The following is a 16,395-nucleotide window of genomic DNA, read 5'->3' on the forward strand; positions in this document are numbered from 1 at the left end:
ATAGTAAATTATTTTGTACCTGAAAATTAATGCATTGTGAATCTTGTGATAAATAATCTGAATGCCATTATTTATCCACTCCATGGAGGTTTAACCTTAATAACTGGTTATGAAAGGCAGGATAAAAATGGGCATGTTGTTCAAAAGGCAAAGAAAGATCTTGCAGGTGCTAGAAATCTGAAATTAAAACGAAGTGGGGCCAATGGAAATACTCAGCAGGTCAAGCAATAGCTGTTGAAAGAGAAAGCAAGTTAAGGTTTCATACTGATGAAGCTTCATTGGGACGTCGTTAAGAGGTTCTATGGGGAGGCCATCACCATGAATCATCCACTCTGTTTCTTTATCCACAGATGCTCCCTAACCTATGGAGTGCTTCCTGTCTTGTACCATGTGCAATCATAAGGGATTCATAATCTAGTAGGAGCATTGTCTTAACATCCTGGGCTAAAGGGCTGAAGGGCTGTTCCTGTTCCTGTACTGTACTGTACTGTTCTAACCTTCAGGTCACCAATTTGTGTGGTCTTCCTCATACCAGCAGCCAATGGCTCCCTTCTACCATCAAGTTGATTTAGTCTAGCTGAAGGTACTTAGAGGCTTGTCTGGTTTCATTGGGGAAGCTACCCCAAAAGACTGCAGTGTCGTTGGAGAGAAAAGGTTACATGATCTTGTGCTAAATCAATCAGAGATGGAGAGAGCAGGGAGAATGCTTCCACAGGCTGGTGTATCTAGAATCAGGAGCTGCAGTCTCAAAGAACAGAAATGGCCAGAAATTTATTCACTTTGAAAGGGAGAGCTCTCTACCCCGGAGTGACGAGGAGCTCAGTAGCTCAGAATGCTGAAGACAGAGATGGATTGACCTGAAATGACAAGAGACTTGAGGAATGTGGGGTTAATGCAGGAAAGTGGTGTGAGGCAAACGATCAGTCGTGATCTTTTTGAATGGGAGGGCAGCCAGAGGGGGAGAAAAGCCTACTCCATTTTGTTTCTTATGTTTTTCATCCCACAAAGACTTAAGCTAACCTCCCAAAAATGGGACAGTTTGCTTGATGAGAACAGTTGGCAGGGTACACCCCCCCCCCAAAAAAAAAGAAATCTCACCTTCCTATCAAGAGTCATTATAGAAATTTCTTACCATCTGAAGTACGAGTTGGGGATATTCCCAATCTGGATAATTGTCAAAATCTCAAAGTTATTGCCCAGCTAGCTCCAGTCTCTCTGTTTCAGCTTTGAATGGCCCTAAGACAGAGTCAGAGAACGTTGCTCTTTTGGAAGTTCCACTGAACTGTAGCAATATGAGTCAAGAAAATTAGACAGCTAATTCAAACAGCTCGGTCTATGGAGAACACTGACCATCCATCAAACTGCTCCTGTCAACCGATGTTTCCCAACTGAATAGAGAGCTATAGACCTCTGCATATCAACATGAAAGGGTGAAATTAAGATTCCTGCAACAACAGATTGATGTCTCCACTGCTAGCTGCATCAATGTCAGTGGAAGTCAAAGTGAATGAGAACCCATCTGCTGGTCAGTTTTACCTCAGTGTCAATTAGAGCAAGAGTTTATCCAGAAGGCACAAGGCTGCAGGAGAGGGCAGGACTCCAAGCCAAAGAAAGGTAATCAATCAAATGGTCAAAGAGATGATATTTAAAGTCACGCAATCACACAGCATAGAAACAGGCCCTTTAGCCCACTGAGTCCATGCCGACCTGGACCCACAGCACCCCCTCACTAGACAAGAAGGCTCAGCAACTCTTTCTGAAGAAGAGGGTGAAAGGTGAAAAGTTTAAGGAGAACATGAAGGGAAACTTCTTCACCCAGAGGGTCAAGAGAGTGTGGAACGAACTGCCAGATCACTAGAGATGTGAGGCAGCAGATCTACTAGTTGATCCACCATGCTACCTATAACAAAAGTTATTATAGAGGAATGAATGGTAGCTGGAAGTACAAGATTAACAGGTGTAGGTAGCTGTGGACACCCAGGCTGTTGTTATTTCCAGTCAATGGAATCAAGTGTTGGGAGAGATGTTTGAGAAACAAAGAATTTGGGAATATATTGGGACAGAATAAGATTGAGTCAGGAAGGAGTGATGTGAATGAAGTGATGTTTAAACAATAACTTGAATAATTGGGAAAGCAGCAAACGATTTGCAGGAGGAACTCAGCAGCATATGCAGGAAGAAAGGAGCTGTCTATGCTTCAGGTTGAAACCCTGTTTCGGGACTGAGTGGAGAGATGAAAGGCAGGGGTTTGGTCTGGAGCATCAACACTTCCTTTCTTTCCACTGATGCTGCTCACTCTGCTGAGTTCTCAGAGCAGATCGTTTGTTGGTCCAGATTCCTGCATCTGAAGTCTCTTGTGTCTCTGTTGAATAATTGGTGAACTGGGAGACAAGTGAGATTACACAGCCAAAGAATGTTAAGATATCCTGACTGCATCTTCAGCACAGTGACAAAGCCAATTTACTCTATATGGGTGACTGAGCTTGTAAATCATGGGGAAAAGCAAGAGATTCTGATAGTCAGAAAGCTCAAGTCACATCTGATTTACCAGTCCTGCTTTTAAAGAAGCTGCACTTAATCTGGCTGAATCACAACTTTTCCAACCTTTAACATGTCCGCTTATAACACAAGACTTAATGTCCACATTTAGACCAAGACTGCTGCCAGGTTTCCATTCTTACTGCCTGGCTGGCTAGAGTGAGAACTTAGGCATTCAAATGCCAGTTTAGTCTTCAAGCAGTGGGACCCAGATAAGTAGCGTGGAGAGAGGGAATTTCTGCGGCAAAGAGAGCCAGTGGGAATGGGTAAGAGAAGAGCATTGGTGGTAAAAGTGGTCCATTCCTTGACTGGCCTTGGATTGCAGGGAAAGACCAGGTGGCTGAAAACCCAAGTTCCAGATGAGTTGTGGGGAGGATTGCAGTGGGGACAGGGAGGCCACAACATTCTCTGAAACCTGCCCACCAATAGATATTTTTCTGACCTGCCAGAATAGGCTGGATATTCTACGCAAGGGAAACTATAGTGGCTGCTGAACTGTGGACGTAAGGTCTTGCTGATGTAATGAAACACCTGTCTGCATTAACTGATGAGATTGCCGCCTGCTTGAGGTGTCCACAAGAATTACCCACTAAATCTTTCAGGTTAAAGTCTGAAATAGTTAAGTTTGCAGTGGAAGTGATATCTGCTTATTTACAACAAACCAGTTCACTGCCGCTGCTACTGTGTGATCGAGAATCTCCGGAGGGTAGGCCCCAAATCCTCGGCTTTGCCTGTTGCTAGCGGCCAGGGCTGGGGTCGAAGCACTCGGCAGAGATGGTGCTCGGTGCTCAGTGTTGGAGGGGTGGTCGGGGGCTTGAAGTTTTCGGACGACTCATAGTCGGTCTGTGGTTGGGTGCTTCCAGGATGCTGCATCGGCAAGTTTGCTGCGCTGGAAGGCTCATGGCAGGGAGAGTTTTCTTCCTTCTCCCATCTGCATAAGATCATGAGACTTTCGAAAGACTTTGAACATTTTTTACCGTGCCCATGGCCTGTTCCTCATCAAGTTGTGGTATTGCTTGCACTGTTGTAACTACATGTTATAATTATGTGGTTTTTGTCAGTTTTTCGGTCTTGGTCTGCCCTGTGTTTCTGTGATATCACACTGGAGGAACATTGTATCATTTCTTAATGCATGCATTACTAAATGACAATAAAAGAGGACTGTGTGTCCTCATAATCTGATCTAAACTTCTGTCAGTTAAAATTAGACATAGAGGTCGTAGAATCACACACAAGGGAGCAGGCCCTTCCCCACTGAGTCTGTGCTTGTATTTACACTAGAACAACACACACAAAATGCTGCAAGAACTCAGCATGTCAGGCAGTATCTGTGGAAGGGAATGAACAGTTGACATGTTGGACAGAGACCCATCATCAGGTCTCATTTGTACTATTCAGATTCAAATTTATTGTCATATACATCAGAATGCAATGAAATTCTTGGTCTCACGCGGCTAATAGAGTATACATTATACACGGTAATAATAAATACAACAGTAAATACGGTGATAAGCACACAAAAAAACAGAATGGTACTAAGATAATAGTGCATTCTGAAGTAGTCCAAACAGAAATGCTAAATTGACAGTAATAGAATAACCAAGTGCTGGTGTTACAATTAAGTATTTCATTACACCTGTGCATGCCACACGGGTGCCACAGTAGTGCAGTGGTTCACACAATGCTATTACAGCTCGGGCCGATCCGAGCTCGGAGTTCAATTCTGGCATCGTTCTGTAAGGAGCACTGTGCGTCCTCCCTGTGGGATGCATGGGTTTTCCCCAGGTGCTCCGGTTTCCTCCCAGACTCCAAAGACGTACCAGGCAGGTTAATTGGTCATTGTGAATTGTCCCGTGATTAGGTTAGGGTTAACTGGGCTTGTGCAGTGCTGGGGCAGCACAGCCTGAAGGGCCAGAAGGGCCTACTCTGTGCTGTATCACTAAATAAAATAAAAATACATGTACTTGTGCATATGACAATAAACTTGATTTTGACTTTATGTGGAATTCAGAGTCCAAGAATGTGATAGCAACACTGAGTTGTTCCATCGTCTCATCCCTCTTTCTAATTTACCCCACATACCTCACATTCTGCCATTCAAAACGTGCATGTTAGAGGGAATTTACAGTGACTAATTCACTTGAGAATTTAACAATTAAATAGTCCAGGGAGCTCATTCTCTCCAAGTGTTGCCAGTGGTGAAGTACTGTCTCCTTTTGAGAGCCTTTTCATTGAATTGAAACAATACCCTGGCAATAAATTTGCTGAGGAGGGAGTGACAGAGTGGGGCAAGAGTTTGGAAAAGGAATCAGAAACCAGGAAGCACAGAGACTGTAAATGACACTTCTGAATGAAAGAATGGATCAGGAACACTTTGCTGGTGGCAAATCTACGAGGCAGATCTAACTAACTCAGAAGTGAATAAAAATAACCTTGGCAAGAAGAAAATATAACAACTAAATTATTGCCTCTCAAACCCCACATGAAGAGAGGCAGTTCTATTTGTCTTCCTTATCCTTTCTTCGGCACAACAGGACTAAATGCTGAATCTGACTTCTGAAGACCATAAATGGTAATTGGATGGCAAGATACAGACATGGCATTCATTTTTGAAATTATCTCCATAGGTTACAGTGTCAGCGTTAATGAAACCTTTGGATAAATCCATTGGCATTGTTGCTCAGAACAGTTGCCCATTTATTAAAGAGTGACTTCAGATACTTCAAAACATTTATGAATCCTTTGACATGTAAAATTGGATTCCATGATCTCACTCTGCAAGAATGCCACCAGAGACTCCAAGCAAAAGAGCATTATCTCCTTCATCTTTGTCCTTTCATTTACTCACTTCACTCACTGACACAGCCAAAGCTTCAAGCAATATTTACCTTGGGAGACGGCAGTTTAGAATAATTTCATAGTAGGGGAGCTTTCGGAGAATCTGGGGGAGATATTATTTGCAGCTTGGTTTCCGTTGACTGTGGTCAACAGGTAGATGAGGTAGACTGAGTTATATCCCACTTTCAGGAATCAAATTGCAGAGCACATATTTGTGATTATGATGTAGACAACCAGTTTTTAACCTGACGATGAACAGCTGAATAGAAACAAAGACCAAGCATCTATGTTTCACTATTCGTATCTTCAATGTGTCCCAGATTGTTCACAGTTAGCCTAAAAAGTATAGTCATGGTGCTCAATAAACCTACTGCAGCAGAGAACTTCCATACATTAAGGATTCCATTACAGCACTGAAAGATCAGCATTAGGGGGCAGGGTCTCGACTCAAAACGTCGACTGTACTCATTTCCATAGATGCTGCCCAGCCTGCTGAGTTCCTCCAGCATTTTGTGTGCATTTCATTATTGGGATGATTTCTGCAACAATGCTGCCTGGTGTCAGGAAATTTTTTTTGCCTTGATACACATTAAAAACCTAACTGACAGTGCATTTTTGTCAGGATGGCAAAAGACAGGAGTGAGAACTAAACTAGGTAAGGTTGACATTAGAGCGAGGCCTGTATTGGTCGATATTGGTATGGAGTGGTGGTCCACACTGGGTGAGGTATTGAGTAGAGGTCCACACTGGGTGAGGTGGGTGCTGCCAAACACAAGAATATCTGCAAATGCTAGAGGTCCAAGGAGACACACACAAAATACTGGAGGAACTCACCAGGTCCGGCTGCATCTGGAAAAGAGAAAACAGTTGACATTCCAGGCCGAGACTCTTCCTCAGGACTGGAAAGGAAGGGGAGAAGTCAGAGTAAATAGGTGGAGGGAGGGGAGGAAGAAGTACAAGGTGGCAGGTTATAGGTGAAACTTGGAGGGGGACGGGCTGAATAAAATAAAGCAAGGGGAAGTTGATATCTAAGGAGAACTTGATAGCATACCTACGGGGAATTTTACCCTTTGAATACTACTGGGGGGGGGGGTGGGGAGATGATGTCCTATCAGGGAGCAACAGCAGCTGCCAGAGCTGGCCACAGTGCCACTGGTCTGGTAGCATATCTACGGGGAATTTTACCCTTTGAATACTACTGGGCGGGGGGGAGGGGGAGATGATGTCCTATCAGGGAGCAACAGCAGCAGCCAGACCAGTGGCACTGTGGCCAGCTCTGGCACTCAGCAGGGAACGGTAACATCAGACAGAGTGGTAGTGGTGGTTAGGGGGAGGAAAGCAGATTCTGTGGCTGCAAAAGAGAAGTCAAGGTTGTGTGATGCCTCTCAGGTGCTAGGGTCCTGGATGGCTCTGAGTGATGGTGGAATATACTCAAGTGGGAGGGTAAGCAGCCACAGGTCATGGTGCACATTAGCACCAATGACACAGGTAGAAAGGGGGAAGAAGTCCTACGCAATGAGTATAGGGAGTTATGGAAGAGGCTAAAGAGCAGGTCACCCAAGCTAGCAATCTCTTAATTACTCCAAGTTCCCCATATTAGTCAAGACTGGAAAAGGATGATAGTACAGATGAATGAGTTGTGGAAAAAGTGGTGCAGGCTGCAGGGTTTCACCTGTACAAAAAGGATGGGCTACACCTGAACCCGAGGGGCACCAGTATTCTTGCAGGCAAATTTCTTTGAGCTGTTCAAGAAGGTTTGCAGGGGGGTGGGAACTGGAGTGATAGGGCTGAGGATGGGACAGTTGGTATACAAGTTGAGGCAGTGAGTAGTGAGACTATCAGGAAGGACAGGCAGGTGATGGGGCAAAATTGCAGTCAGTGGGATGAGTGGAAGTGTAACATGGGGACAAAATTGAAAAGGATGATGAATACAGAACTGAAAGTGTTATAATTGAATGCGCACAGTATATGACATAAGGTAGATGATCTTGTAGCTCAGTTAGAGATTAGCAGGTATGACATTACGGGTATCGCTAAGTGGTAGCTGAAAGAAGATCATAGTTGGAAGCTTAACATCCAAGGATACACCTTGCATTGAAAGGAAAGGTAGGGAGGCAGAGGGCGTACGGTGGCTCTGTTGGTAAAAAAAATGAAATCCTAGGATTAGAAGATGTAGAATCCTTGTGGGTAGAGTTAAGAAACTGCAAGCGTAAAAAAAGCCACGATGGGAGTTATATACAGGCCCCCGAACAATAGCCAGGATGTGGAATATAAATAGAAAAGGCATAAAATAAGGGTAATGTTACAAGAGTCATGGGGGATTTCAATATGCAAGAAGATTGGGAAAATTAGGTGGGTGCCAAAGGGGTGTGAATCTGAGGAATTCATTACCGTGGACAGCTGGGGAGGCCATGTAACTGAGTGTATCTAAGACAGAGGTTGATAGGTTGTTGCTTTGTCAGGGCATCAAAAGTTACAGAGAGAAGGCAGGAGAATGGAATGGGAAGGATAATAAATCACCATGATAGAACAGCAGTGTAAACTCAATGGGTTGAATGTCCTAACACTGCTCCTATGTCTTATAGTCTTAAGGTCAAATATATTCATGCTCATTTCTTGACTGCTTTTCTTTGGAATAGATTATTTGCTTGTTTATGCTTTGTTAGAGCTTTTGGCCTCCTTTTTATAGCTCATTTAACCCATTAACTTGTTTGGCAATTAATAATAGTTATAATCTTCTACACTAATTATGGTTTTACGAGAAGTTGCATTTCACTATTTGGCTTGATGCTGATGGCATCCCAAGTTAATACTCGTTCTGTAACAGTCGCACAAGTAAGCTCATTGAAGACATAAATTTAGTCGAACAATGTTTAGTCTAATCTTGACTGAGCCATAAGTTTTTGCGAGCTGTTATTTAAAAATGGATGACAAATGAAATATTCAGTCAGGTATGATTTGACCAGTCTCTGCAATATTAAAGTGAAGTAACATCTAAACATTTGTTTAATGTGTGGCTGTAAGATTGAGTAATGAGGGTGGGTTGTTCACCGGGATTTTCCCACTGGGACTTTTGGGATGACATAGAGGGATTTGAGAAAGATAGTGTAAAATTAGTGATAGTGAGGGAGAATGCTGATATGCTATAATGTTGGCCTAACTAGTTCTCCCATAGAGTTAGACTATGTTCTGAACTAAAGGAACAAAACTAAGAAACTACGAAGCAATTACAAAGAAGTTACACCAATGGCCATATTTCAGTAGGAGATTAAGAAGATTTATTATGACATCAAAGACTCAAGCAAGTTTCTACAAATATACGATGAAAAGCATTCTATCTGATTGCTTTACTGACTGGTATGAAGGGGCCAATGCACAGGATTGGAGAAGCTGCAGAGGAATGTAAACTCAGCCAGCTCCAGCATAGGCATGAGTCTCCCTACTATCAAAGACATCTTCAAAAGACAATGCCTCAAAAAGTTGGCATCCATCATTAACAACCCCACCACCCAGGACTTGCCACCTTCTCATTATTACCATCAGGGAAGAAGCACAGGAGCCTACTAACACTCACTCAATGTTTTGGGAAAACCTTCTTCTCCTCCTCCATCAGATTTCTGAAAGGTCCATGAACCCATGAATACTACCACACAATTTTTGCTCTCTGATTGCGCAACCTACTTATTTTATCCTTCAATGTCACAAAAACAGAGGAGCTGGTTGTGGACTACAGGAGGAATGGAGACGGGCTAACCCCTATTGACATTATTGGATCTGGGGTTGAGAGGGTGAACAGCTTTAAGTTCTTCGGCATACACATCACCGGTTGTGTGGTGAAAAAGGTACAACAGTGCCTCTTTCACCTCAGACGGTTGAAGAAGTTTGGTATGGGCCCCCAAATCCTAAGAACATTCTATAGGAGCACAATTGAAAGCATCCTGACTGGCTGCATCGCTGCCTGGTATGGGAACTGTACTTCCCTCAATCGTGGGACTCTGTATGTGTTACGGACAGCCCAGCACATCTGTAGATGTGAACTTCCCACTATTCAGGACATTTACAGAGACAGGTGCATAAGAAGAGCCCGAAGGATCATTGGGGACCCAAGTCACCCCAAACACACACTGTTCCAGCTGCTTCCATCCAGGAAATAGTATCGCAGCGTAATAGCCAGGACCAATGGGCTCTGGGACAGCTTTTTCCTCCAGGCCATCAGGACTTATTAATTCATGCCTATACAATTATATTTCTATGCTACATTGGCTCTCCTATTGTACATACTATTTATTACAAGTTACTATAAATTGCACATTGCACTTTCAGATGGAGACGTAACACAAAGATTTTTACTCGTGTATGTGAAGGATGTAAGTAATAAAGTCAATTCAATTCAATTCAATTATCTGTATATTTCTTTTATCATATTTTATCTACTGCTGCTGTAAAGCAAAATAATTTACGATGTATGTTAGTGATAACAAACCTGCTTCTGATTCTGATTCTGATTCTAAACAAGATTCTGATAATAAGAAATGGGAGCAGAAACAGGTTATCTAATCCCCTTATATCAATGCTGTCATTCAGGAAGATAATAGTTAATCTTCTACTTTGGCAGCATTTTGCAACATGATCCTTATATCCCTTTATTCCCTTAGTATCCAAAAATCTATCAATATATTCAGCAATTGAGCCTTCACAGTTCTCTTGGGTAAAGAATTTCAATGACTTACTGCCCTTAGGGTGAAGAAATGTCTTCTCAATCTTGGACGGTCGGTTCCACGTTAAGAGAATGTGAGGCCTGTTTCTGGGCACTCCAGCCAGTGGAAACATAAACTCTGCACTAAATCTGTCAAGCTTTTGTTAGATCCTTTTGCTTTTGTGATCCAGAGGTTCTTTGGAAGTCAAGAATAGAGCATAAATATTATTGCTAGCAATTTTATTGTGTTAGATGAATAAAGAACAGAGAAAGACGAAGGAAAAAGTAGTCCTGATAACAGTTAACCTATAAAATAGTCAGATTCAAATGGTGTGACACCTCTTACTGAATAAAATAGGTTTCCAGAAAAATAAAGAAGCAATGTGTCATAATTACTGGAAAATTCACTGTACAATGTATGCATATAGGGGATTATGTAAAATTGCAATTAAGTATAGCAAAGCTAAATTACAAGAAAAATATCAATTCTACAGTCCAATCCAACACTCTGTAAGAACTTAGTATATTTCAGTGGGGTCACAGTTCATTCTTCTGAATTCTGCTAATCATTGGTTCAGTCTGCTTAATCTTCCCCTTGAATATGCTATCCATCTCAGGAACTTTCTTTGCATTCCCTGTACCACAAAGTTCGATACACCAGACCTGTAAACAATATTCTAAATGCAGTTTGTGCCCTATGTAAGTTCATTCAGAAATAAAATAGTTTGTTGATTAGTTGAGCTGTTTAAAAAGATAGAAGAACTTCAGGTTAGCCAAATGAAGGCTGATTTCGAGAGATGGCGCAGTTTACCCCTTACTATAGCTGGGAGAATTCAGTCAGTGAAAATGACTATACTTCCTAGATTTCTCTATTTGTTTCAGTGTTTGCCAGTTTTCTTATCTAAGTTATTTTTTAAATCAGTTGATCAAGCTATAACCTCCTTTATTTGGGAAAATAAGGTCCCAAGGGTTAATAAGCACATTCTTCAAAGAGGTCGTGACATAGGTGGAATGGGTCTTCCCAGCTTTATTCATTATTACTGGGCATCGAAAATTCAAAAAGTATTATTTTGGCTTCACCGGCCAGATATAATCTGGTGCCTGCTTGAGTCACGGTCTTGCCACTCCTCGTCTCTCCCAGCTTTGGTGTATTCTTCCTTACCATTGAAATCCTCTCAATTCACATCTAACCCGGTCGTGCTCTCTACCCTCAAAATTTTTAATCAATTTCGCTGCCACTATAAGTTCATATCAGCTTCAGTTTTGGGCCCCATTCATAAAAACCATTTATTTCCTCCCTCCACATTCGATTCAGCTTTTAGACAATGGGGTTTGAACGGTCTTATGTGCATTAAGGATTTGTATACTGATAACGTATTTGATAGTTTTGATAACCTGCGCGGTAAGTATGGCCTTCCGCATAATCATTTTTTTAAATACCTGCAGATTCGCCACTTTGTCAAGGAAAAATTTCCCTCTTTTCCTGTTCTACCACCTGCTATGTTATAGGAAAAATTCACTCTTAGCTTTAACAATAAGGGGCTGATTTCTGAACTATACTCTCAGCTGATGTCTTTGGGAGTTCAAGATCTAAACAAAACTAAGAGTAGGTGGGAGGACGACCTCGGTATGGACCTTGCGGAAGAATATTGGGCAAAAGTATTGAATAGGGTTCATTTCTCATCATCATGTGCTAGACTGGGGCTCATACAATTCAAAGTTTTACACAGGGTACATTTAAGTAAAGCCAGACTGGCAGACATATACCCTGGGACAGACGCTGGCTGTGACAGGTGTTCCTTCTCTCCGGCTGGTTTAATACATGCATTTTGGTCATGCCCTCGGCTTGATGACTATTGGGCACTGGTTTTTAAAATTATCAGTGAGGTTTTGGGGGTGACACTGAGACCTTGCCCGCTTATAGCTGTATTTGGTGTGGCAGATGATGATTTGGGTTTAAATGCAAGCCAGTCGGATATCATTGCATTTACATCGCTATTGGCCCGTAGGAGAATTTTGCTGGTTTGGAAATCTGCCACTCCCCCAACTGCTGCTGCTTTGTTAGAAGATGTAATGTTTTTTTCTGAAATTAGAAAAGATTAAATTCACTTTGAGGGGGTCTGTGAAAAAGTTCTATTCGAAATGGGGACCTTTCTTATCATATTTTGGGAGTCTTAAGGAATTACCTACTAGTTGAGGGCATTTGATTGTACTTAGGAAGTTGCCTCCCATTTAACACACTTATAATTTACCTCACAGAGTGGTTGATGAATTGTAAATATGAGTGTATTTTGGATCATCTGACATGTTGCAGATGTGTATGAGCTGTCGTATTGAAGTAGTGTGGGGGTACGGTTGTGAAATGTCCATACTTGTATTTGTGAATTGTTGTGTTGTAGATATATTAGCTGCCATGATATGTTCGGGGAGGGCGGGTGGGGGGGAGGTTTGTTTTGGGGGTACGATACTAAAGCAAAATGGAGGAAAATGTAATCCATTATATATTCTGTATTGTGTCATTCCTTCAATAAAAAAAATAGAAGAACTAAATCTAAATCATGGAACTACACCGTCACAGCACTCTAGGAGGTCTTCACAAGGATATCTTCAGCAATCAAAGGGGGAGCCTACCAACATCTTCCATGATCCCAAAAGAATGAATGAAGTGAAAGGGGGATGAATCCTATTGCCACACACTACCTGGAGATGAAGTTTCAATGTTTACCTGGAAAGGTTTGAAACAACTGAGACAAAGTTAGGGGCACTATAGTGGCGTAGCGGTTAGCACGGCGCTGTAACAGCTTGGGATGTCAGAGGTCGGAGTTCAATTCTGACACCGTTTGTAAGAAACTCTTACTTTCCTCCCTGTGAACATGTGGATTTCCTCCCACATTCCAAAGACAGACTAGTTAGTGGGTTAATTGGTCATTGTAAATTGTCCTGTGATTAGGCTAGGGTTAAATGTGGTAGGTGGGTTGTTGGGTGGTGCAGGTCAGAAGGGCCTGTTCTGTGCTGTATAAATAATTCAATAAAATAAACTTGGAACACTTTGCTGTAATACTGCTTGCTTCCAGCAAGTGGCAACGGTGTACTTTGTAAATACCTACAAGCATTGTTCAGCGAACAAGTTTATTGTGTAATCAATGCTCAATGATATCTTGTCAGGGGTGGAAAGAAATTCAGCTCCAATGGCTCATTACTTCTTAAAGAAAAAATTATTGTGTATTAGAATTCAGCTGAGTAGAAGGACTCAGAGAAAAGGATAGCACATTAGACATCTGTAACATTTTTGCAAATGTATTAAAAGTTCACCATGCTCACATCAGGAGATCTGTGGGGTGTTTAACGAGGTAGAACACAGTTTGTATAAGTGTTGAGTCTCTTACTACAAATAAGTTTTCCAGTCTATGTTACAGCAGCCACATCAAAGAATCTCCTGTCCACTAGAGTCAGAGTGAAACCGAGAGCATAGTAAGTTTGTGTACGACACCTTCAGAGCCCTAAACAGAACCAGAAAATGCTGGACACTCTCAGTTCTGAAGAGGTGCTTCTGTTTTGAAAAGTTATCTTTGTTTCAATCTCTACAGGTGGTATCTGGTCTGCACTTTTTTTCTATATTACTTCAAATTTCCAGCATCTGCAGTTTGTTTCCGTAACCCTCTAGATCAGTGTGCTTTTGGTAAAAGACGAGTTGGGAAAAGGGAAGAGAAGAGAAATTCGCTAGTGGAATCATCCTCTCATTTCACATGAGAAAATATTGATCAAGAAGAGGCTTCTAAAAGGAATATTCCAGTTCACACAAGCTGTCATTGTTGTGCTCTTTATATTTATATGTACCGTGGGTTAACAATAAAGAATCATATTCTAGAAGAATAGAACTTTTATTTACAGCAACAAAACCAAACCACGTTTTTACCAAGCCATGTTCTCGATCATTCTATCATTTCTGTGCATGCCCAGAACTCTCTCCAATCACGTTCTGACACGTCATATCACCATATCTTCCTTTTCTTAAAAAGAAAAACAATTAGCAACATTAACCAGAACAGATGCATAATTTAACATGTTTCTATCAGTTTCTCTGGGAGTTAACGAACATGAGTAGACCTTCTAAGTGGTTCACACAGTTCTTGTGTTTCGTTGTTATTTCCATATTTTGTCTGGTCTGCATCAGTTAACTGAAACTCTGAAGTTGGCTCTATCTTAAGGTCTTGGCGATTTCTTCTTAACACCGCTCCTTCTTCTGTTTGGACCATGTATGATCTGGGCTGTACTTCTTCAAGTGCTGTAGCTTTCTGTGTCCATGTGTTCATTTTGTCTTGTATCCTTACTTCATCTCCTTGGTGTAGTTCAGGTAATGGACGAGAACATCTGTCGAGGTATATTTTCTGCTTTGCTTTCTGTTCATCTTTCCATCTTTTCACTTGTTCACCTCCCTGTTCTCAGAAGGCACTCATCTATTGGCAGATTGGATCTCAAACAGCATCTGTCTTCACTAAGGAGAACATAAATAATCTTCCAGAAATAGTAGGGGATAGGGGGTCCAGTGAGATGGAGGAACTGAGCGAAATACATGTTAGTAGGGAAGTGGTGTTAGGTAAATTGAAGGGATTGAAGGCAGATAAATCCCCAGCGCCAGATGGTCTGCATCCCAGAGTGCTTAAGGAAGTAGCCCAAGAAATAGTGGATGCATTAGTGATAATTTTTCAAAACTCATTAGATTCTGGACTAGTTCCTGGGGAATGGAGGGTGGCTAATGTAACCCCACTTTTTAAAAAAGGAGGGAGAGAGAAACCTGGGAATTATAGACCGGTTAACCTAACGTCGGTGGTGGGGAAACTGCTGGAGTCAGTTATCAAAGATGTGATAACAGCACATTTGGAAAGCGGTGAAATCATCGGACAAAGTCAGCATGGATTTGTGAAAGGAAAATCATGTCTGACAAATCTCATAGAATTTTTTGAGGATGTAACTAGTGGAGTGGATAGGGGAGAACCAGTGGATGTGGTATATTTGGATTTTCAAAAGGCTTTTGACAAGGTCCCACACAGGAGATTAGTGTGCAAACTTAAAGCACACGGTATTGGGGGTAAGGTATTGATGTGGATAGAGAATTGGTTAGCAGACAGGAAGCAAAGAGTGGGAATAAACGGGACCTTTTCAGAATGGCAGGCGGTGACTAGTGGGGTACCGCAAGGCTCAGTGCTGGGACCCCAGTTGTTTACAATATATATTAATGACTTGGATGAGGGAATTAAATGCAGCATCTCCAAGTTTGTGGATGACACGAAGCTGGGTGGCAGTGTTAACTGTGAGGAGGATGCTAAGAGGATGCAGAGTGACTTTGATAGGTTGGGTGAGTGGGCAAATTTATGGCAGATGCAATTTAATGTGGATAAGTCTGAAGTTATCCACTTTGGTGGCAAAAATAGGAAAACAGATTATTATCTGAATGGTGGCCGATTAGGAAAAGGGGAGGTGCAACGAGACCTGGGTGTCATTATACACCAGTCATTGAAAGTGGGCATGCAGGTACAGCAGGCAGTGAAAAAGGCGAATGGTATGCTGGCATTTATATAATGAGGATTTGAGGACAGGAGCAGGGAGGTACTACTGCAGTTGTACAAGGCCTTGGTGAGACCACACCTGGAGTATTGTGTGCAGTTTTGGTCCCCTAATCTGAGGAAAGACATCCTTGCCATAGAGGGAGTACAAAGAAGGTTCACCAGATTGATTCCTGGGATGGCAGGACTTTCATATGAAGAAAGACTGGATGAACTGGGCTTGTACTCGTTGGAATTTAGAAGATTGAGGGGGGATCTGATTGAAACGTATAAAATCCTAAAGGGATTGGACAGGCTAGATTCAGGAACATTGTTCCCGATGTTGGGGAAGTCCAGAACGAGGGGCCACAGTTTGAGGATAAAGGGGAAGCCTTTTAGGACCGAGATTAGGAAAAACTTCTTCACACAGAGAGTGGTGAATCTTTGGAATTTTCTGCCACAGGAAACAGCTGAGGCCAGTTCATTGGCTATATTTAAGAGGGAGTTAGATATGGCCCTTGTGGCTATGGGGATCAGGGGGTATGGAGGGAAGGCTGGGGCAGGGTTCTGAGTTGGATGATCAGCCATGATCATAATAAATGGCGGTGCAGGCTCGAAGGGCTGAATGGCCTACTCCTGCACCTATTTTCTATGTTTCTATGTATCCCATTAAGAGCTGAGTAGGTGAAAATCCACATTCAAGTGCAGTACTGCAATAGGCTAACAAAGCATTATAAAAATCACCTCCACTACCTTCTGTTTTGTGCTTCCGTTTCTTGA

This window comes from Mobula hypostoma, chromosome 20, assembly GCF_963921235.1.
Source record: "Mobula hypostoma chromosome 20, sMobHyp1.1, whole genome shotgun sequence".
Classification (NCBI taxonomy): domain Eukaryota; kingdom Metazoa; phylum Chordata; class Chondrichthyes; order Myliobatiformes; family Myliobatidae; genus Mobula; species Mobula hypostoma.